Genomic DNA, 22407 nt, shown 5'->3' on the forward strand with positions numbered 1-22407 from the left:
CCATGGTATGGGTATGGACCCATCTTTATTTATTCAACTGTTACCCTATTAACAAACATTCATTTTGTTTCCTTTTTTGCCGTTAGGAATAGCAGTGCAGTAAACGTATTTGTACATCTCTTCTTTTGCACTATTTTTTTTTTTTAAGAAAATGTTACAGTAGTTGGCATCTCATCAGTGTATTTTTAGCAATAGACATGGCTGGATTGCTTCCAAAATTTCTGTAACAATTACACTGCCACCAGCAATTTATGAGAGTGTCTTTTTTTGACATTTCTGTTAGTGATAGGTGTTAATCATCTTTATAATTTTTGCTAGTCTGAATGGAAAGAGTGCATTTGAGTAGTTTTTCTTATGTTTGGTCTTTTGGAGCATGGCTTTTCTGTAAATTTCCTATTCATATGTTTTTGCACATATTTCTATTGAATTATTTTTCTTTTTTGTATCTATTTCTAAGAGGGCTTTCTACATGTTATTGATATTAGCACTTTATTTTAAACATTTTATTGCAAATATTTTTTCCAGATCTATTGTTTTTATGTACACCTTGCTTATGATAGCTTTTGCTCTATAAAAGTTTTAAATGTTCATATAGCAAAATACATCTTTTATGTTTCTTTGTTTTCAGAGGGAGATAAGGCTCCACACATCTTTAGGTTGTATACATAGTCCCCTAGATTTTCTCTTAAGAGTTTATTAGTTTATTTTTGGCATCTAGCCTTTACTTTATCTGTAATTTATTTTTACATATGGTGTAAGAAAATTATTTTGTTTCAAATAGACAGCTGAAAGTGCCAGCACTCTTTTTAAAGTCAAAAAAATTTTGAAGGGAGAGTTGAGACTTCCCTTATCAGAGAAGAAAACATACCGTAAAGGCTACTAGAGTGAGACAGAATGGAGAGTCCAGAAATATGCCCGTACAAGTAAAATTTTAATATATGACATAGTGACATTTAAGTTTTATTGGTAGAGAGCAGTCTATTTGTTTTACCCATTTCCTTGAAATTTCAGGGGAAGAAAGAACTTTCAGAGGGCATTCATTTTTGCTAACAATGTGGATGAATTTTTGTGCCATTTGCCAATAAGTTCTGCAGAAAAATGTGTAATCTTGACTCAAATTCCCAGTGGCTTGTCTTCAGTGTAGTTCCGTGAATGTGACAGTGAAAGCTTGTTTCCTGGCTTCACACTGTGAGTGCTGACACGTCTGAGTTAAGATCCTAGTGAGTCATTTCTTTTTTTTTTTTGCTACGTTGGGTCTTCATTGCTGCGTGCGGGCTTTCTCTAGTTGCGGCGAGCGGGGGCTACTCTTCATTGCGGTGCGCGGGCTTCTCATTGCGGTGGCTTCTCTTGTTGTGGAGCATGGGCTCTAGGCACACGGGCTTCAGTAGTTGCAGCACACAGACTCAGTAGTTGCGGCACACGGGCTTAGTTGCTCCGCGGCATGTGGAATCTTCCCGGACCAGGGATCGAATGTTGTCCCCTGCATTGGCAGGCGGATTCTTAACCACTGCACTTATTATTTTCAAAGAATTGCAGATGATACAGGCTGCTCAAGCTTTCTGTCCTGAAAACCAAAATCACATTGCTGCCTTCCGTTAGTTTCTCTCCCGTTATCCCGTGCATCCAAAGCCTTTGGCAGCGTGTTCTAAATGAACATACATGGACTGGATCAGGAGGAGGGGATGCTCATGAGTGCATTGACGTTCTCACTGTGACCACCATGGCAGGTGGCCAGTGCTGAGAGATTCTGGGTGGGGAGGTATCGGGCTGGGCATCTCCTTGAAGACAGCAGATCTCGTTTGAGTAGGGCCAGGAAGCACAGGTATGATTTTGAGCAGGTAGATATTTGGCGCCTGGGTTGGGGAGTGGCCTTCCAGGACCACGAGCCACAGACGCAGACGTGTATGTGTGATGGTTTGGAGGAGCGGATGTGTGAGGAGAGGGAGGGAGAGATCAGGTTTAGGTAGGAGCGAGCAGAGTAGGGTCCTAGCACGAGGGACCCACACAGGGGGCTGAGTTGTCTCTGGAAGTGTTCCTCGAGGGTGGTGGAGTATATCCAGACGTCTCTTCATAACCCTGACTTCATTTCTCATGTGCCCTGTTGACTGTCCCTAAAACAGCTACCATTTCCTGAGCATCGCCAGGTACCCGAATTCATAAGGCACTTTATATACAAAAGGGCTCTAAAGTCAGTTGATAGATCCTGGTTTTGCAGGTAAGAAAACTGAGGTTTGAGAGGCTGACTTTCCCTATGTGATGGTTTATGTGCAGCCGTGCGATTCTGACTCTGGTCTGCTTGGGTCCAAAGACTGTGCCCCCCATGCCCCCCGACACCGTCTCCTTCCCCCATGTTATGTCCACGTGCCTGCCTCCTGCCGGGCATTGAACAGTTTTTGTGAAGTTTCCCACAGTGTAGCTCACATTATGGAGACTGCATCCCATGAATAATTAAATTGCCTTTAAAAATAAAATATAAATACAAACGAAAGGGAGACTTTTAAGTATCTAGAGAAGGCTTTTGTGTGGCGTGGCATTTAAAGAAAGCCTTTATCTTGTTAGCGTTACCCCACACCAGCCAGAGCCAGCCAGATAGGAATGTGGTGGCCCACTTAGGCTATCTTTAATTGCTCACTATAAATAGCCTAATGATGCTGCCATAAAAAGACTGTGATATGACTGAGGGGCTCAGTGTGACCCACATACATGATGGTTTTCTAGGTGTCTGTGTCCGGGAAAACTGATGCTCCTGTACGAGATGGTTCTCACTGCTGCAATGTGGGCTTAGTTTCCAAGCCAGTCATTTCTTACCTCCCTCCCTCCAGACCCCATGTCCCCATCATCCCTGTCTGCCTGCGTCTGTGGTCAGGTCGTAGCTGGCACTCTGTCACTCTCTCATCCCAGCCACACTTCCCCCACCCGCTTGGCCTGACACTGACAGACAAGTGCCTACTGCAGCCCAGTCCGCTGCCTTAAGAGGACCTGCACAGGCATGGGGGGCGTGCTCCCTTCCTGCCTGGGGAAGCCACGGGAGCCTGGACGCCTTGCTGTGCTCCGGGCATTGATGAGTGTTCTTGATTCCAGGACTAGACCATCTCTGCCACAGTTCTCACCAGCCTTTGCCACCTCCACTCCCAGCCCCCCGGGGTTCTCTCTCTCCACAGGTTGGATGTCTTCCATGTCAGCTCGGTGTGGCTGCAGCACCAGTGCTCCTGTGGTTTTCTTTCTGCCCCACCCCTGCTTCAAGGGTGGGTTCCCACCTTTGAATGGAGCATCCCACCAAGACCTGGAGTCTCCCCACCAAGACTTGTCGTTTAACTACCAAAGTCTCCCTTTTCAAAGACAGTGGACTCCAGTAGGACTGGAGATTTGAAAGGTCAGGAGGATTGCACCGAAAGGAGAGGGACTGGTGGGAAGAAAACATATAGAATAAAGACCCAGAGTCTAGGGGATTGTGTATGGCTAGAAAAAGAAAAAAACCAACACCAACAAACCAGACACCATAGCCGAGAATATTAAAGGGAGAGCGAGGCATTGGGTGAGGGAGTGTGGGCGGCAGTCATGGGGAGACTGGTTAGAGCTGGTGGGGACAGAGGGGAAGTGACCTTCTCTGCTCACCACCCCAGAGAAGATGCAGGTAACTTTCAAGACCTGGACTCTGCAACTGCCTTTCCACATGTGCTAAAAACTGTACCACATCACACAAAGAACTCTGGATTCAGAGACACTGAGTTGTCTAGACCAAAAATCAACTCAGTACTTTGGTTTACAGGTGGCGGTAACTTGAGGGTAGTATCTGGTATCCTGTCCCTTCATAGAGAGGCCGTCTTTTCCTTGTAATAATAAAAATCAATAACAGTCACGATATTTGGAATTCATTGAATATATATATTTTGGGGGGGCTGCGTTGGGTCTTTGTTGCTGCCCGCGGGCTTTCTCTAGTTGCGGTGAGCAGGGGCTACTCTTCGTTGCGGTGCATGGGCTTCTCACTGCGGTGGCTTCTCTTGTTGTAGAGCACAGGCTCTAGGTGCGCGGGCTTCAGTAGTTGCAGCACGTGGGCCCTAGAGCACGCAGGCTTCAGTAGTTGTGGTGCGCAGGCTCAGTAGTTATGGCTCATGGGCCTAGAGCACAGGCTTAATAGTTGCAGCACACGGGCTCAGTAGTTGTGGCACACTGGCTTAGTTGCTCTGCAGTACATGGGATCTTCCCAGACCAGGGATCAAACCCGTGTCCCCTGCATTGGCAGGCGGATTCTTAACCACTGAGCCACCAGGGAAGTCCCTGCATTCATTAAATATTTATGTCTCTTTTGTACTGTGGTTTTTCTCTGTAGAGTTCATCAAAACTCAGTAATGCAGGGGATATTTTCCTTATGTTAGATGAGGAAAATACTCAGATAACTTTCCAAGATCACAGAGGTGAGTTTAGAACTTACAGTCTCTCTTGGGACCAAGTATTCTCTCTCAGGAGCGTAGATGGGCATGAGGTCTGCAGTCTGATGTCAGGCGCTGATTCTGAATGCCATGGAGTTCAGGAACGTCGTGTTCTGTATTTTGTGATATGCATGTGGGAGAAGGTGTGAGACTGAGCCCTGATGTCAGCCTTTAAGCAATTATTAGCCTCAGCATCTTGGAAAAACATGCCTCTGGGACGTGTTCCCTGAGCACAGCACATTTCCTGAAACCAACAGGTGCTAGGACCGTTATGTTAGAAGTGTCAGTTTTGGTTATACTCAAACAGTAATGAAGTAAGAAAAATTTCAAAGTGCTTATTAGGTATCTGCATTTAACTTGTTCCTCGTGCTTAGTTATCCCAGTAGTTTGGCGTCCTCAGTTTCCAACTTGCCTGTGAACTCAGGCGTCCTTCCTGGGTAGTGGGTTTGTCATAGGCACCAGGAGAACATTTCCCTGTTGGTCTGTACTTGGCCTGGGTCTCCTGTTTTCCCGCAGGCTTCTGCTTGCTTGATCTGATCTTGAGGAAGGTGAAATGAAAGTTATATATACAGCAGCACTTCATGTTATTGGAGACCATTTGTCGCCCAATTTCAGCTAACTGGGATATGATGAGGAAACTGAGCCGAAAGGACGTCGGAGTAGCCCAAGTAGATGTTGGCAAATTTGCTGTTAAAGTGGAGAGTCTATTATTCTTAGTCTGTTTACTACGGTTTAAAAATATCTCTGAAAGAACTGACTGTCTGATTTCTCGGCCTGCACACTGTTAGAAGTAGCGGATTAAAAGGTGTGGGGACTCTCTGGCGGCAGCCACACTGACAAGAGTGAGAAATAGAAAAAGGAGCAGGCTATCACAGGAACTTCCAAAATCGGGTCAACAGGACCCGTTTAATGTGACGGAAGAGTGCTTATCACGTAGTAAACGCGAAACGAGTCTTGTGGAAAAAATAAATGTATAACTGTGGATGTTTTATTGTTGAACCTTGTCAAAAAGGTTAAATTAATTTTAGTGGCTTACGTTTCAGAAGGATAAGGATGTGCATTTTTTACTTTAAAACTATTTCTATGTTTAAGATGTAATTGAAAAATTAAAAAAAATTTTTTTGTTTAAAAAGACAAGCTGGACTTCTGTCTCTGGGAAGATGTTGTAGGCATACTTTCCCCTGTTCGTCTCAAATGCAACTAACAACTTTGTACTTTATACATAAAACAAACATGAGGTGGGTCTCAAAGGTGGAGAGAAGGAGGCAGGCCAGCTAGGGACCTTGAGGAATGACACCGTGGTGAGTTTTCTGGGTTTTTTTCTTGCCTAATCTATCCCAGACTTGGAGCAGAAGAAGCCAGCAACCCAGAACAGTCATGGGCAGAGATTAAAAGCTCTCCCTCACCCCTCAATGCCTGGTTTCTCTCACCAAAGGGCCACGAAAGAAGCAGGTTCGCAAGACAGAAAACTTTTAGACAGTAACCACTCTGCTCTAGTCAAACACCATAGAAAAAATTGTGGCCCCATTCCCACCCATGCCAGCAAAGACCTGGTAGGGAACCTAGACTTTCCCTTGTGAGCCAGTAATGAGGTGCCCTGCCATCTCTGCCAGGGCAGTGGCTCTGGGTAAGGAGCCTGGGATTCTGCCCCCACTTGGCAGTAACAAGACCCCCTCCCCCTCCCCAGTGTGGTGGTGTCAGAGGAGGCGTAGTGGGGTGTCATGACTTTTCCCACCCTTAGTGGTAATAAGGCCACACACCCTTCCATGGTTAATTGGGGGCCATGTGGGGAACCTGGACTTCCAGCTCCACCGGTCAGTAAAGTAATGAGGCAGTGTCCCTACCCTCATCCTTTTCTGCCAGAGCAATGCCAGAAGGTTTAAATAGGAGGTTCTCATATCATAATACCTGAAATGTCCAGATTTCAGTAAAAAAGCATTTGTCATACCAAGAAGATCTCAAACCAGAAGAAAAAAAGACAACAGATGCCACACTGAGATGGCACAGATGTTAGAATTATCTGACAAACATTTTAAAGCAGCCGTCATCAAATATGCTTCAACAGCACATGAAGGTGGTTAATGTCATTAGGGAAATGCAAACCCAAACTGCAATGAGATACCACTTCACACCCACCAGGATGGCTATAATCAAACAGACAGACAATAAGAACCATTGGCGAGGATGTGGAGAAACTGCAACCCTCATACATGGTGGTAGGGATGTAAAATGTTACAGCCAGTTTGGAAAGCAGTCTGGCAGTCCCTCAGAAAGTTAAATACAGTGTTACCACGTGACCCAGTAATTCTGCTCGAGGTATATACCCAAGAGAATTGAAAACATATGTCCACAAAAAAGTCTGTACATGGATGTTCACAGCAGCGTTATTCATAATAACTAAAAAGTGGAAGCAGTATGATTGGATAAACAAAATGTCCGATGTCCATATAATGGAATATTATTAAGCCGTGAAAAAGAATGAAGTAGTGATTCATGCTACAACATGGATAAACTTTGAAAACATTATGTTAAGTGAAAGAAACCAGTCACACAAGGCCACATATTGTTTGATTCCATTTATATGATATGTACAGTTCAGACTACTCTACAGAGACAGAAAGTGGATTAATGGTTTCCGGGGATTAGGGAGAAAGGAGCATGGGGAGTGATTGCTAAGGGCATGGTGTTTCATTTTCGAGTGACACAAAGTTCTGGAATTATTTAGTGGTGATGAATTTTATGGCATGTGAATTACATCTCAATAAACACAGTGTTTCAAAGAGCAATTACAAACACTTAAAATGAATGAAAAAAATAAAGTCTCAACAAAGACATAGAAGATGTAAAAAAGAACAAAATGGAGATTTTAGAACTGAAACATGTAACTGAAATAAAAAAACAGTGGATGGGCTCAACAGTAGAGTGGATGCACTCAACAGAAGAATGAAAAATCAAGGAAATGGAAGATGGAATAATAGAAATTATCAGATCTAAACAACAGAGAGAAAATAGATTAAAAAAAATTAGCAGAGCCTCAGGGACCTGTGGGACATTAACAAAAGATCTAACAATTGTGTCATCAGAGTCCTGGAAAGAAAGGAAAAAAAAAGAGAGGGTGGGCTGAAAAAGTACTTAAAGAAGTAATGGCTGAAAACTTCCTAAATTTGTCAGACATAAACCTACAAATTCAAGAAGCCTAAGGAATGCTAAATAGAATAATCCAAATAAATCCACACCAGAATATATCCTAGTCAAACTTTTGAAAACCAGACAAAAAATCTTGAAAGTAACATTAGAGAAATGACATCTTATCTATAGAGGAAAAGCAGTTAGAATGACATTGAATTTCTCATCAGAAACCATGGAAGTGAGAAGGAAGTGAAATCTAGACATTCTATTTAAGTCCATTGCAATTGCTTTCACTGACTCTCCTCTCCCACAATTCTGCTAAAACTTAAAAGTTCAGATTATAAAACCTCCAATTATAAAAATATTCATTGTTGATAAATTGGGAAATACAAATTAACATAGAGAAAATGCAAATGTCCCATAATCCATGGTATGTATTCTTCTGTGACTGGCTTATTTCAATGATCATTATGTCCTTAAGGTTCATCCATGTTGTCGCATGGTGCAGAATTTCCTTTCTTTAAAGGCTGAATGACATTCCATTGTACATTCCATTCCACACCACATTTTCTTTGTGCAGAATTTCCTTTCTTTAAAGGCTGAATGACATTCCATTGTACATTCCATTCCACACCACATTTTCTTTGTCCATTCATCCATTGATAGACACTTAGGTTGCTTCTGCATCTTGGCTCTTGTGAATAGTGCTGCAGTGAACATGGGGGCACTAATCTCTCGTCAGGATCCTGCTTTCAGTTCTTTTGGATAAATATGCGGAAGTGGGCTTGCTGGATCATATGCGAGTTCTATTTTCAATCTGATGAGGAACCTCCATACTGTTTGCCATAGAGGCTGCCCCATTTTACATTCCTACCGACAGGGTTCCGATTTCTCCACATCCTCACCAATACTTGTCTGTTGGTTTTATTTATTTATTTTTTTGACAGTACCCATCCTAACAGGTGTTAGATGAATAGACAATTTCAGCAAATGCCTTCCTCCCCCCATTATAAACAGGTGCATGTTGAACATGTGATAGGAATACAAGTGTGTTAGATGTGAAGAAATAAGCTGGGGGGGGACTTCCCCGGCGGCCCAGTGATTAGGACTCAGAGCTTCCACTGCAGGGGGCGCGGGTTTGATCCCTGGTCAGGGAACTAAAATCCCACATGCCGCAAGGTGTGGCCTAAAGAAAGAAAAGAAAAAGAAATGAACTGGGTGTCTGTTCTCTCAAGCTGAGAAAGAAATTGTAATAAAGAATTCAAATTAATAGTTGAGAGAAACATGAAACCCATTAGGATTTTAGCAAAAAGGGCTATAGACTCATTGAATGGGCTGCAGCGTACCGAAATAGCATTCCCGGGTGCTTATTTGCATTATATAATGGGGTGCAGACGTTACATGTATTGCTTTTGCCGCTAATAACAGCTCCACCTCATGTTTTCGTGCTGCCTCTGTTTTATATGGAACTTCCCAGGTGCTTCAGCGCATTTAGTTCTCATTTAAACATGTGAGAAAATAGAGACAGAAAACTGCGGTCCCAAACAGCGAAGGGACCTGCCCGAGGTCTGAAAGCTTCCGCGACACCAAAATGGGACACAGATTTAGGTGTTCTTATCCCGTTTGCCATGTTCTTTCTGCGATAGCAAAGCTTCTCTTGTCAATAAAGTAATGGATGAAGTCCGTGGGCTGCACTCAAACAGCCACACTGGACCAGTCATGGTAGCACTGCTGCCAGGCGTTAATAGCCAAGGGTGAAGTCCCACCTATGAATTGTGACTTTAACGAGAACTTCCGAATTTCACAAGGTATAGACAGGATTGAGTCAGAGGGTGTTAAAACTGTACGTTCGGAGCGACTACTGCAGAGAAAGAAATATTTGCTTAGGTCAAACCGCTTTTGAAAAAAATCTCAGCATCTTAGATGTGCATAAAGAAAGCTGCCTCTGGAGGGTGTGAGAATGTGTCTGCAGGTGCGGCTATGGCGGGGGCATGGGGGACACCAGCCCTCCGAGCAGAGCGTCACAGGCACGGTAATGGCTGGCTTCTCTGATGCAGCGACGCTCTGTTTTTCCAGGTCCCTCCACCAGAGAGACAGTCAGCATTATTAATCCATGGAGTAATTGGTCCCCACAGAGTCCTTCTGCGTTATTTTAGCAGGTGGCCTTGCGAGGAGTCAGCTAAAATCATGCCTATTCAGCACCAGGCAGCATTTCAACCACCAGAGCTTCAGAATAAGCAGTATGTGTTTGGGAGCAGAACATTTCGATGTTTAAAAATCCCAAATGATCTTAGTGTTTTAACGTGTTCAGTTGTCAAAAATTGCAGAAGCACAACCACGTAGGTTAGTCTTACCTTCTGGTCCACAGTGTAGCGCACACCTCCCACGGACACCCCACATTCTAAGGGCTGCAGGCATTAGAGAATCACCTTTGCATCCTTTGATGTTCATTTCCTGTCTTACGGGAGAAGTGTGCACCTTGAAAAGGTAACTCTATAAACTAGTTTTAAATTTTGTGAATTTTTTCAAACATACAAAAATACAGAAAATAATTCACCTTGTATGAACATCCACGTTTAAGAGATGCTGCTTTTTTGCATTTGCTGAAGTTTTTTTTTTTTTTTAAAGAAATGTTTCAGATGCAGCTACAGCTTCACACCCCTACCTTAATCCCTTCCCTATGCGTCTCTCCCCAAGAAAACTTCTGTGCAGAAGTAAGTGTGACTCCTTTCCTTGTGTGGTGTTATCCCTTTACTATGTGTGTGTGTATCCAAAGAAATATATAGCTCATTTTTTGGTGTTTTAAGTCTACATACACTCTGCATATGTATTGATAACTTGCTTTTTTTTAGAAGAAAATGTAACATTAATTTTAAGCTTTATCAAAATGAAGACCTGGATTTAGTTTACTCAGTTTTCACTGTTCTGTGATATGAACATGAAATTTTATTTTTCCCATCTGCTTTGATGGACATTGAGATTATTTAAACATTTTCGGTCTTAGCAAAAGTAATACAACAGGATTTCTGATGGATAAGTCCATAGACACAGGGGATAGGTATCCTCTAACACTCAAAGGTATCCTCTTTGAGCACTTTTCAAACTGTCACACATTTATGTGTCATGAAATCGATTTAATGGATTGCAACCCACATTAAAAACTAATAAAGATTCATTATGTTATATGTTATATAAATAATATCAAAATGCACTGCACATTATGTGGGTAGGTTTTGTTAGGCTTTTCTTTTAGTTAGATGTGTATGTATGTGGGTGCACTGGGTTGTGATGTCAAATATATTTCTTACTGAGGGTCATAGTAAAGGAATGTCAGGAGTCACCACTCAGAGCACACGCTGGGTCCCACTGCTGGGTCCTGGGCCATGTGCATCTTCAGCTTTGTTGATTGTTGCCGAATTGCTCTTCAAAGTAGCTGTATCTTAATTGCAGTGTTCTTTCCTGTTTCGCTACATTTTAGCCCTGGGATTTTGTGACCAGCGTTTCTTTTCTTTTTAATTAATTAATTAATTAATTAATTATATTTATCTTTGGCTGCGTTGGGTCTTCGTTGCTTCTGCGCGAAGCTTCCAGCTCCACTGGTGTGCGCGAGCTTTCTCTAGTTGCGTCGAGCGGGGGCTACTCTTCATTGTGGTGTGCAGGCTTCTCAATGCGGTAGTTTCTCTTGTTGCAGAGCACGGGCTCTAGGCGCACGGGCTTCAGTAGTTGTGGCATGTGGGCTCAGTAGTTGTGGCGCATGGGCTTAGTTGTTCCACGACACGTGGGATCTTCCCGGACCAGGGCTCGTACCGTGTCCCCTGCGTTGGCAGGTGGATTCTTAACCACTGCGCCACCAGGGAAGTCCGTGACTGGGGTTTCTAACTGTAAATTTAGTTTGCTTTTCCTGATTATTAGTGACGCTGATAATAAGTCATTTCGAAGTGTTGAAAATGAATGGGGAGAAAATTTGTATTTTTTATTTTAGCACAGTCCTGGACAGTCATGAGAAAAATGACTAAGGAAAGTGAAAAGTAGAGGCTGGAGTCCTTGCTAGGTTGATAGGGAAGAAGGAAGGTGAGAAATATCTACTATTTTGGTATCTGATTTTAAGGACTTTAGCCTTAGAAAGGGACTGGAATTACGGTGCTCTCTGCTGTCTAGTACGTGATGGGAATGGTCTTGCTAAGTGTAAACAGTGGTTACACTTGGGCAGAGAGTGAAAATAGATGCCTTCCGTAGCTGCAGTTTTATAAAATGTTTTATCTAAAGTGTGCTGGGTGTGGTGTATTTGCATGTTTAACACGTAGGACTGTTCTTCTCTGGCTCAAAGAATTCTTTTCCCCCCGAGTTTTCTTGAGTCAGGCTTCCCGCTTAGTCTGTCCTTCCTTCTCCACCTCTGGTCCCTGTGTGGGTGCAGAGCACTCTTGGGGCTGGTGAGTGCTACCTGCCAGGGCGTGTGCAGACTGAGAGGTCATGGACCGGGGCATGTCCTGGAGCGGGCGGGGCGCATCTAACGGGACAGCTGTGTCTCCGCTTTGGAGGACTTTTGTTTCGAGGGAATGTGCCTCCAGCGTTGCTAGATATTTTCATGTGTCTTCCAAGAGAAATTAGACATATTTAAAAGAAAAATTAATTCTGTGACTCTCTTGATTTTGTTTTTAAAATACTGACCCACCTTTGAAAAACACCAAAACGGTTTTGGCCAAACAAACCCTATCTGAATTTAGTCTGCAGGCCACTGATCTGCACTGATTTTCTGTTAGGAGAATTGAATTGTGAAATGGCTTCAGTTTTAAAAAATCGTGAACACTAAGGTTGATTCCTTATGACCTACTTTGTCATTTTGCTTGTCTCCTGCTAGGTGCATGAGTGGGTGTTGAAGGAGCTGTGAGATACAGAATTACATCCCTTTTTCCTTTTCCTTAGTACCTCCTACAGAGCTTGTTTAGTAGGTTCCTAATAAACATTTGTTAAATGAATGAACACATGAATGATGAAAACATACAGTTCTGGGGTTCCTTTAGAACTGACAGTCTTAAAAATTGTGGTTACTCTTTGTCAGATTTGTATTATTTCCTTAGACTTGTAGCAAAAGGAGATTTCTAGCAAGACTCTCCCCATAAGCAGCCACGTAGCACAGGGAGATCAGCTCGGTGCTTTGTGACCACCTAGAGGGGTGGGATAGGGAGGGTGGGAGGGAACCGCAAGAGGGAGGAGATAAGGGGATATATGTATAAGTATAGCTGATTCACTTTGTTATACAGCAGAAACTAACACACTATTGTAAAGCAATTATACTCCAATAAAGATGTTAAAAAAAAAAACTCTCCCCATGTCACTCCCCGACAGTTTTACTGTTCACCAAAATGCCACATAGCTAATTCATGATTCATAAAGAAAGCTCAGCACATTAATAGATTAGATAGTCGGTAGAATGAATAATAAATGGCAGAGCTATGTATACAAAGCAAATATGCATTGCTCTTGGAAAATCACGTAACGGGGGTTGGCCCATCTGGAGCCTTTGCTTCCCTGGAGGCAATGAGAGGACAGAATGATAATCCTTCAGTCATTAAAGAAGAAAATGAGGTTCCATATGGGGCATGTGATGGAGCCCAGGAAACTGCAGTGCTGACGGAATTCTGGAACAATTAACACTCTTCCGCCCTTAACTCCATAGGCAGCCCGACTGGATTGGCAGCAGGACGTCATTGAAATTGTCCGTGTTGAGTGGGTTGGAATTTTAGCCACAGCCCTTTCCAACCCTGGTGGCCAGAGTCATCAAGGTATGACATTTATTTAAGTGTCTCGATTCTAAAAGCTGACTCAGAGCCATTCTTAGTTCTCCTTCCTCCCTGATGCTCAGGCCCCACCTGAAGACCTGACCCTCCTCCTGGGCAGTTTCTGGCCGCTCCCCCTGTTGGCTCGCTTCCGTCCCGGCCTGGGCCACAGAGGCGCACGTGTGGTCCGTGGGACCCTCGTGGTCCTTTCAGTCTCCGGGCTCCCCTCCAGCACTCCACAGTGAGTCTTCAGGCTGGTTTCTCAGCGGGAGTTTCCGGTCCCCGGGCCAGCATCACGGCCGTCCCTTCCAGCCTTGCCTTTACACTGTAGGAAAGCTCTTCAGACGACCGTGGTCACAGCTGGTCAGCCAACTGGAAGGTCTTTTCCCCAGTCCTTATTCTCCTTCCTCACACTACAATAACATCTGCTGAGTGCTTTCCATATGTTGGCACTGTTTTAAGTATTCGGTGCATATTACCTCATTTAGTCTTTACCACAGCTGCATGGGGAAAATACTGTAATCTCTCATTTCTGTGGTGGGAAAACTGAGGCACAGTAACATCTTGATCACCTGCGCCATTGTTTAAAATTTATTTTTTATTGAAGTATAGTTGATTTACAATGTTGTGTTAATTTCTGCTGTACCTTTGCCATTTTGAAACTCAGCTTCTCTCTTTTTTCCGTACTGGTTCCTTGCAACGAACATTTAAGTGCCTGCCCTATTTCAGTTGGAGAGGTGCGGGATTCTTTCCGTTCTGAGTTTACAGCAGAGCGGGAGAGCGTTCTATGGTGTGACTTCACTGGGAGTTGTACAAGGGAAAGTTGAAGTAGGTACAGGCAGCTGTGGACGTTCATTGTCCATCGTGAGGCTCAGGGACGTCTTCTGGGGAAGGGGCGGTAGAGCCGTCTGAAAGGCTGTTGAGATAAGATCGGAGCGTGTTCCAGGATGAGGGCACAGCATGGCCAAAGGCAGAGGGTACAGAGCAGCCTGATGTTGTCTGAGGATACAGACAGTGTGACATTACTACGTTGATACGACTGCACTGGGTAAACATTGGAGGAGGCCTTGTGTAAGGTGCTAGTGAACTTGGCCTTCACTAAGTACATTGTGGCAGCTGTTGAGTTTTAAGCTTGGGATAGACATGGACAGAATTGTAGTTCAGTAGATTGTGGTGAATTTTGGAGGAAGGATAGTGGGGGGAGGGTTCAGATCAAGGGGGGTCAGTTACCCGGCTATGGCGGCAGTCCAGGGGAGGGATGGTGAGGTACAGGGTAGAGTCAGTGAAAGCATCTATAGTAGGAGGATCCTAGAGAGAGTGGATATGAGAAACATTTAGAAGTTAAAATCAGCAGAGCATTGTAATAATGGCAGAAGATTGGAAGTAATCTGAATGACTGCTGGTGAAGGATGATTAAATTAGGTTCGTAGATGCAATGGAAAACGATCAGCTGTTACATAGAAAAAAGGCAGCTTTGTGTGGGCTGGAAGGACCAGCTTCCAGGAGAGTGGGAGTGGGTGGGAGGAGAGAGGTGTAAACTGTTTGCATACCGTGCTAACCCGGATTGTAAACAAAGAACATGCGTACACTAACTCTGGAAGGAAGTAATTGGCTCTTCCAGGACAGATAGGTAGTTGGGGGAAGGGATGGAGTAAGGGGTGTGGATTTCACCAGCACCAGGTGGTGGATCCTTCCATGTTTTGAACTTGGTGCCGCGGGTACAGATTACCTCAGCTTTACCGTCCTCTGCTTGTGAATTGGGTCTGAGGAGTGAGGGAGAGGAGAGAGCCGTCCGTGACCCCAGGTTCGGGAATGTAGGTGCAGAGTCAGGTGGGGTCCAGGCTGGAGGAAGGGTGACGAGATGATGAGTTTTATGTACAGCTGTATATATTTTTCTCACAGTGGGATTAAGAAATTTATGATCGATCAATCTCATTACCATATCGCTTTTCCGTTTAAAATTGCCCAAAGTGTTGTTTTAAGATATTTCAACCCAACTGGCCTTCGCTTAGACCAGTTTTAAGAGAGGAGGAGTTTTAGCTTAGAGAGATCCCTTTCAGCTGCTAGAGCTGTTCTTTCAGCTCCAGTGACAGAAGCAGCACTCCCTCGCGGCCCCCTGCCCAGCCGCCGCCATAAACTGCAGAATTAAGTGCACGTGGCTGCCCCGCCCCCACCTCCCTGCCCTGGCCCCATCCTTCCAGAGGTTCTGTGGAAGCTCTTAGAGGGCCCGTGAGTCCACGAGTGGAGGAGGCTAGAAGCTGTGAAAAGCAGTGCCAGCTTAGAAGGGTTGACCCTGGGGGCAGACCTAAGATGGTGTCAGCCTGCTCTTGTGGGTGTCCTGGGTTCAAAATATCTTCAGGTAGATGGCTTAGATGTTTTCATGTTTACTGCTTAACGCTTCCTGGAATTCTATACATTATGTAATCCTTTGGGTTACTGGCCAACTTTTACTGCATGCAAATGTCTTTGGATAGATTATGATGCAGTTAGGCATTCTTACATTGGTCTGGATTACTTCCAGGAGCGTAGGGTGGCGACGGGGCGGCAGGCGGGGAGTGGATCAGAGGACCCCTGTGTCCCCCCAGCTCCAAGGTTCTGTGAGTCAGGTTCCTGGCATTGGGATTAAGAAGTTTGACAGATGGGCCATTTGGAACGCGGACCAGTTTGGGGAAAATGGACAGGCCTGGTGGGAGGCCATGGTGGGAGGTGTAGGACAGTTCTAGAAGTGGAGAGTTGGAGGTGGACTTACAAAGTGAGCCCAGAGGAAAGCAGAGAACCTTTATGTGTTTCTAAAAGTCTTGTCCAAGGCTGACACTCTTCTTAGGAGAAGGAAAGGAAAGTCTTAATGACCAGGACTTAAGCACTTATTATAATCAGTCATTCATGAGTTAAATCGACTCTGGGGAATTCACCTGGACACTTAAACACTATAATATTTTTTAATTAAAAATTTAACTTAAACACTACTGTAATGTAAACACTTACTTTACAGTTTAGAGGAAACACTATTGTATTTTTTATGGGATAATGTTTTCTTAGTCCCCAACAATTTACTTATCCCTAAACTTTTAGAATATAACCGATTTGGTAAGAGGCGAGCTATGTTTACTTGCTCTCTCTTCATCAGTTACTCGACACAACAGAACTGTGTGAGTTATAGGCATATTTATAGCCTGTTAACAGCCTCACATGTTCATCCGCTATCATAATGTTACTTCGCGGTATTATCAGGTAAGAGATGAAAGCCTTTATGATAATCAAAATGATACAGAAGTGTTTCTCTTCACTGGGAAGCAGGCAGAGAAAAAGAGAATTAAACAAAACAGTACTGTGCTAATTCAGTTTCTGAGCTGGCAGAGTTCAGGGTTTACTTATTTTATTAATGGGAAATTCAAACATTATGCATTCAGAAAGTTACCATTTTTGCCTGTTTACTGTTTTCAGTTTAAAAAATACTGTTTTCAGTTTAAAAATTTACAGGGAATTCCCTGGTGGTCCAGTGGTTACAGCTGTTCTTTTAGCTCTGCGCTTCCACTGCAGGGGGCACAGGTTCAATCCCTGGTCGGGGAACTAAGATCACGCATGCCACGCTGCGTGGCCAAAAAAAATTTAAAAAAAGAAAAAATACTAATTTACAAAACTGACCTCTCTCAGCAACACACTTTGATGTGGGTTATAATCCATTTTCTATCTCTTTCTCAGACCAGCACAGCCCTCTGCAAGAGATTCATAGCCCAGCAATGGTCAAGAAGATAGGAAAATGACTTCTAAATCACAGTTGCACAAAGTGTGGTGACATTGCTCCATGAAATAGAATTTCTCTGCCAAGTTCAAAAACTGTATTTTCTCCACCACATTTCTCTTGTCACGTGTGCTCTTTCTTTTCTTTAAGCATTCTTCTTGCACTTGACATTTATTAGAGTATGCTAAGAACATAGAAAGTTTAGTGAAACAGGGAAATGTCTGCTGGTGAAAACTTTCCCCATAGTTTAAAGAACTTGCATCAGAGGGATTTTCCTAGTTTCATAAAACAGTTCAGACAAGGATCAACTAGATGGGGCCCTGACCCCTCACTTTGTAGATCCAGTTTTGCTTAGTGAATAGCATACAATATCCAAGGAAGCCAACTCAGGAATGCAAACTTTGTTGGATTAGGCAACACAGAAGAGCTTAAATAACATCATCTGCAAGAGGAAGAGTGGGAAAGGGAGCATCATGTATATCTTTGTTTTCTCATTAGGATGTAGAAATCGTATACCTGGGCTTGTGTGAATTCTTACAGCATTCTTGTGCACTTAGAATTATGTCGTTCTCGTATTGGAACTCGACTGAGAGAGTGATTGCTCGTGTCTGTTGGAAATTACTGTGATATGAAGGTTGTGAGTATAGTCTGTTTTAAAATAGAGACTCAGAAGAATTACAGGAGTGTGTGTCCTGTGGCGTGTAATTACTCGTGATCATGTCCTTTGGTCGTAAGACAGCAGCACATCCTTGGCCCCGTGACCCAGTGGGCTCCGTGCCTGGCCCTCCAGCCTCCTCTCTCTCATGACTGGCCACTCGGACCCTGCACCATCTGCCCAGGTCATTGTCAGGGGCACTAGCGACTTTTTTTGGCTTTAAAGCGATTCCAATCATCAAGAAACATTTCTCCCTCAAAAGAACTGAACATGGCATCCAGAAGAGAACTAAGGAGGCATGCCTTTTCTTTTGTGATGACAGGTTTAAATTTTTTTTTTAATTAATTAATTTATTTATTTTTGGCTGTGTTGGGTCTTCGTTTCTGTGCGAGGGCTTTCTCTAATTGTGGCGAGCAGGGGCCACTCTTCATCGTGGTGCGCGGGCCTCTCACTATCGTGGCCTCTCTTGTTGCAGAGCACAGGCTCCAGATGCGTAGGCTCAGTAGTTGTGGCTCACGGGCCCAGTTGCTTCGCGGCATGTGGGATCTTCCCAGACCAGGGCTCGAACCCGTGTCCCCTGCATTGGCAGGCAGACTCTCAACCACTGCACCACCAGGGAAGCCCAAGCCCCAGGTTTAAATTTAAAAGCACATCATCAGAAGGAACTTTCTCGTGCTTCGCCAAACTACACGATGAATTTTGAAAAGGACATGCCTTTCTAGATAATTTGAGGGCTTTGGGGTACGTTCAGTGTTTGAAGGGTACGTTGATTGTTTTATTGATTTTGTGGATATTGGAAATAATTTGATTATAATAAAGAGTCCATGCCATCAAATGGAGCAGTTCTTTTCCCAGGGAACATTTTACACTCCGGCTTTTTAAATTTATTTAATTTTTTTTTTTAACCAGTAATACACTTACACTGTTGAAAACATTTTAAAAGACGTTTAGAGACCTTTCTGCCACCTCCATTCTCATCCCACCCCTCACCCCATAGATAGACAGGTTAGTTAGGGTCTCTGGGAGTGTTCCTTTATGCATATGCAAGCAAATGTACAGGTATATTGTCTCCCCCCTCACCTTCTTACACAAAAGGTAGCCCTTCATACATACTGTTCTTCCTTGCTTGTGTCCTAGAGCTCCGTCCATATCAGAATACAGAGAGCCTCTCCGTTTCTTCTACAGCTGCACATTAATTCTTTGGGGGAGGGGGAGGGTAGATGCACCATCGTTTATGTGACCTGCTTCTATGGACAGCCACTTGGATGGTTTCTGATTTTTTTTTTTTTAAGTATTTGTTTATTTATTTATTTATGGCTGTGTTGGGTCTCCGTTTCTGTGCGAGGGCTTTCTGTAGTTGTGGCAAGCGGGGGCCACTTTTCATCGCGGTGCGCGGTCCTCTCACTATCGCGGCCTCTCTTGTTGCGGAGCACAGGCTCCAGACGCGCAGGCTCAGCAATTGTGGCTCACGGGCCCAGCTGCTCCGCGGCATGTGGGATCTTCCCAGACCAGGGCTCGAACCCGTGTCCCATGCATTGGCAGGCAGATTCTCAACCACTGCGCCACCAGGGAAGCCCGGTTTCTTATGTTTTTCTTCTGCAAACACTGCTGTGATATTTTACGCGCCTTTGCAGGTGTCTCTATCTTTAGGATAAAATCTCAGAAATGAGATTGTTGGGTCAAAGGTAAATGTATCTGTAATTCGGACAGTTGTAACTTGATAGACCACAAGGTTTTTATTTAAACATTTAGGAAAAAAATTGGTCTTTCACCAGGAATGTCAGAGAGAAACTCTTTCCCTGTGGCAAAGTGTGACCAAAGCTTATCGTCCAAACCAGGACACTCTTAAGAGTGAAAGTGGCTCTAAAAATAGTGGGGCAGCAGGCAGGGGCCAGGACTTTGCTGGCAGCCTGGATGTATCTTGACTTACTCGTGGTCTCGCCAACAAAATGTGCTGTCAAACTTTCACATTGTTCTCAAGGGACCTTGAGTGGAATTAAAGTTCAAACGTAAGCATTTAATGAGGCCAGCCTTCAAAAGTAAAGTTACCAAAGATGGTTGCACGACAGTGTGAATATACTTAATGCCATTGAGCTGTGCACTTAAACGTGGTTAAAATGGTAAATTTTATGTTATGTGTATTTTGCCACAATTAAAAAATAAAAATTAAAAAAAGGAATAAACTATGGATGCATGAAACCGTATGGATCAGTCTCCAATTATGCAAAATGAAAGAAAGTCTCAAAAGGCTACATCTTGTATGATTCTGTTCATAAGATACTCTGGAAAAGGTGAAACTATAGAAACAGAAGATAGATGAGTGGTTTCCAGGAGCTGGGGTGTAGGGGAGAGTTGAGTGTAAGAGCAGGGGGAAATCTTGGGAGTGCTGGAATGGTTCTATGTATTGGTTGCGGTAATAATCACACGCATGCTGTATGTGTTTGTCAAAACTTGCTGAACTACACACGCAAAGGGGTGCATGTTACTGTATGCAGGTTATACCTTGATAAAAAAATTAAAAAGAAATGGAATAAACAAGTAAAGCCACTCAGGATTGTTTCCCTGGAGCTCCGGGAAAGTTGCCCTGCCTGATGGTGCTCTTTTATGGACAAGTGCAGGGTGCCCTGAGTGGCACTTGCCAATGGGCCTCCCGCCTGGTGACCACTTGTGTCACTTGCATTTTTCTAGCTGTTGTCGGTGGCCCTGCTGCTTCAAGAAATCTGGCTCTGTGAGCATCTGTCTGGCCCGCCTCAGGGATCTTGCAGATGCCAGTGTCAGGGTCCCAGGCTCGTCTGGCCCCCAAGGGCATCATCACAAGGTCAACTGGGTACGAATAGGTCTGGTTCTCTGTCTACCTGGAAGGAAGGAGCAAGCCAGGGGACTGGTTCCCAGTGCCCGGCCTTTCTCTGCCTGCCCTGAGGATTCGATCTCATCTCTTCTTGGGGTCGGGAAAGGATTCTGATGCATTCTGATCAGTCTTGGCTGTGACAGAAGGTGCCGGTTTTGATGGCCAGGGTGAATATCTGCTGCATCTGGACCAAGTAATTAGAACATTTAGATGAGCAAGAACAGAAGGTCCCACAGGTTAAGTAGAGTCCAGGGTCATGAAGACAGTGAAGTGGAAAGGGTTCTGGGGGCCCTCAGAAGCAGTCAAGAGTCACAATCAGAGGAATGCTCAACATCACTAATGACGAGAGAAATGCCAATCCAATCACAGTGAGATGCCACTTCACATCCATTAGGATAGTTATCATAGAAACAAAAACAAAAACAAGTGCTGGTGAGAATGTGGAGAAATTGGAACCCTTGTGCACAGTTGGTAAAATGGTCCAGCTGCTATGGAAAACAGTATGGCAGTTCCTCAAAACATTAAACAAAACTACCGTATGATCCAGCAATTCCTCTTCTGGGTATATTCCCAAAAGAATTGAAAACAAGGACTCAAACAGATATTTGTACACCCATGTTCATGGCAGCACTATTCATAAAAGCCACAAGGTGGAAGCAACCCAATGTTTATTGACAGATGAATAGATAAACAAAATGTGGTCCATCCATACAATGGAATATTGTTCAGCCTTGAAAAGGAAGCAGATCCGGACACGCTACAGCATGGATGAACCTTGAGGACATTCCAATAAGTGGAATAAGCCAGTCACAAAAAGACTGTATGATCCACTTATATGAGGTATGGGAAGGAGTCAAACATGAGACACAGAAAGTAGACTGTGGGGTTAAGGGGCTGGGGGGAGGGGAGGTGGTGAGTTGGTGTTTAATGGGTACAGAGTTTCAGCTGGAGAAGATGAAAAAGTTCTGGAGGTGGATGGTGGTGATGGTCGCACGGTAGTGTGAGTTTACTCAATGCCACAGAACTGTGCCCTGGAAAATGGTTAAAATGGTACGTTTTATGTTATATATGTTTTACCATAAGAAAAGTCATCTTAAAAAACAAATCAGAGTGGAGTGAGCCGAATCAAGTGAGCCCCACCTGAAGAGCCGGGTGCGGGGGGGCCTGCAGTCTCCCCAGGTGGGTGAGGCAGGGACGTGGGTGCAGAGTGTGTGCTCTGCCCGCTCACGGGGGGTCGTGGGCATCGCAGGCAATGCACTGTCGCTCCTTTGTCTCCTGCGTGCCCTCCTGGGAGTCGGGGTGATACAGGTGCCTGACCTGAGATGAGCAGGGACCCAGCGGTCAGGGTCCGCTGGCACACCTGGCCTTGTCCCTTCCTCCAGAGAGCCATGGCTGTCACCCGGTCCTGCTCAGTCCTCCCAGGGAGGGTCTCGTGAGTGGCAGGGGGCCTTCCTGCTCAGCCCTGCTCCTGGCTGGCTGCAGCCGTGGGTCCTGCTGCCCAGGCCCTGAGTCTGGGCGGAGGCTAGAACGGTGGGTGGGAAACTCTGTTCCCACCCCACAGACGTCCAGTGCAGGACACCCCCCTGGACTTTCTCGGCACTGGTGCCTGGGTGGCGGCAGAGGCAGCAGGGAGTGGGTTTGGTGTCTCTTGGCTGCAGGGATTACCTAGGGGGGCTTTGTTGAGCTCCTGATGCTGTATAACAAGGCCTTTCTTTTAGGGTTTAGTCATCCTGTAGCTTAATAATCTTTCTACCGAGAACTTGGGCAGAGACCATGGGCTGGACAGAGGACACTCTGAGTTGTGGGCTGCATGAGGGCCCAGGTCC

General features: G+C 44.5%; 1 protein-coding gene across 10 annotated transcripts in view; it reads left to right on the forward strand.

Annotated features, from left to right (window-relative positions):
- MTUS2 (microtubule associated scaffold protein 2) overlaps positions 1-22407 on the forward strand; it is a 531311-nt gene that overhangs the window by 122009 nt on the left and 386895 nt on the right. The window contains exon 1 of one of the 10 annotated variants that reach the window (XM_059903315.1): positions 13321-13342. The exons of the other annotated variants lie outside the window; for them this stretch is intronic. The gene's annotated coding sequence lies outside the window, so the exon portion shown is untranslated. Of the gene's footprint in view, positions 1-13320; positions 13343-22407 lie in introns of those variants that run through there. 10 annotated transcript variants of the gene reach the window in all.

The sequence above is a fragment of the Balaenoptera ricei genome, chromosome 18 (genome assembly GCF_028023285.1).
Source record: "Balaenoptera ricei isolate mBalRic1 chromosome 18, mBalRic1.hap2, whole genome shotgun sequence".
Lineage (NCBI taxonomy): Eukaryota > Metazoa > Chordata > Mammalia > Artiodactyla > Balaenopteridae > Balaenoptera > Balaenoptera ricei.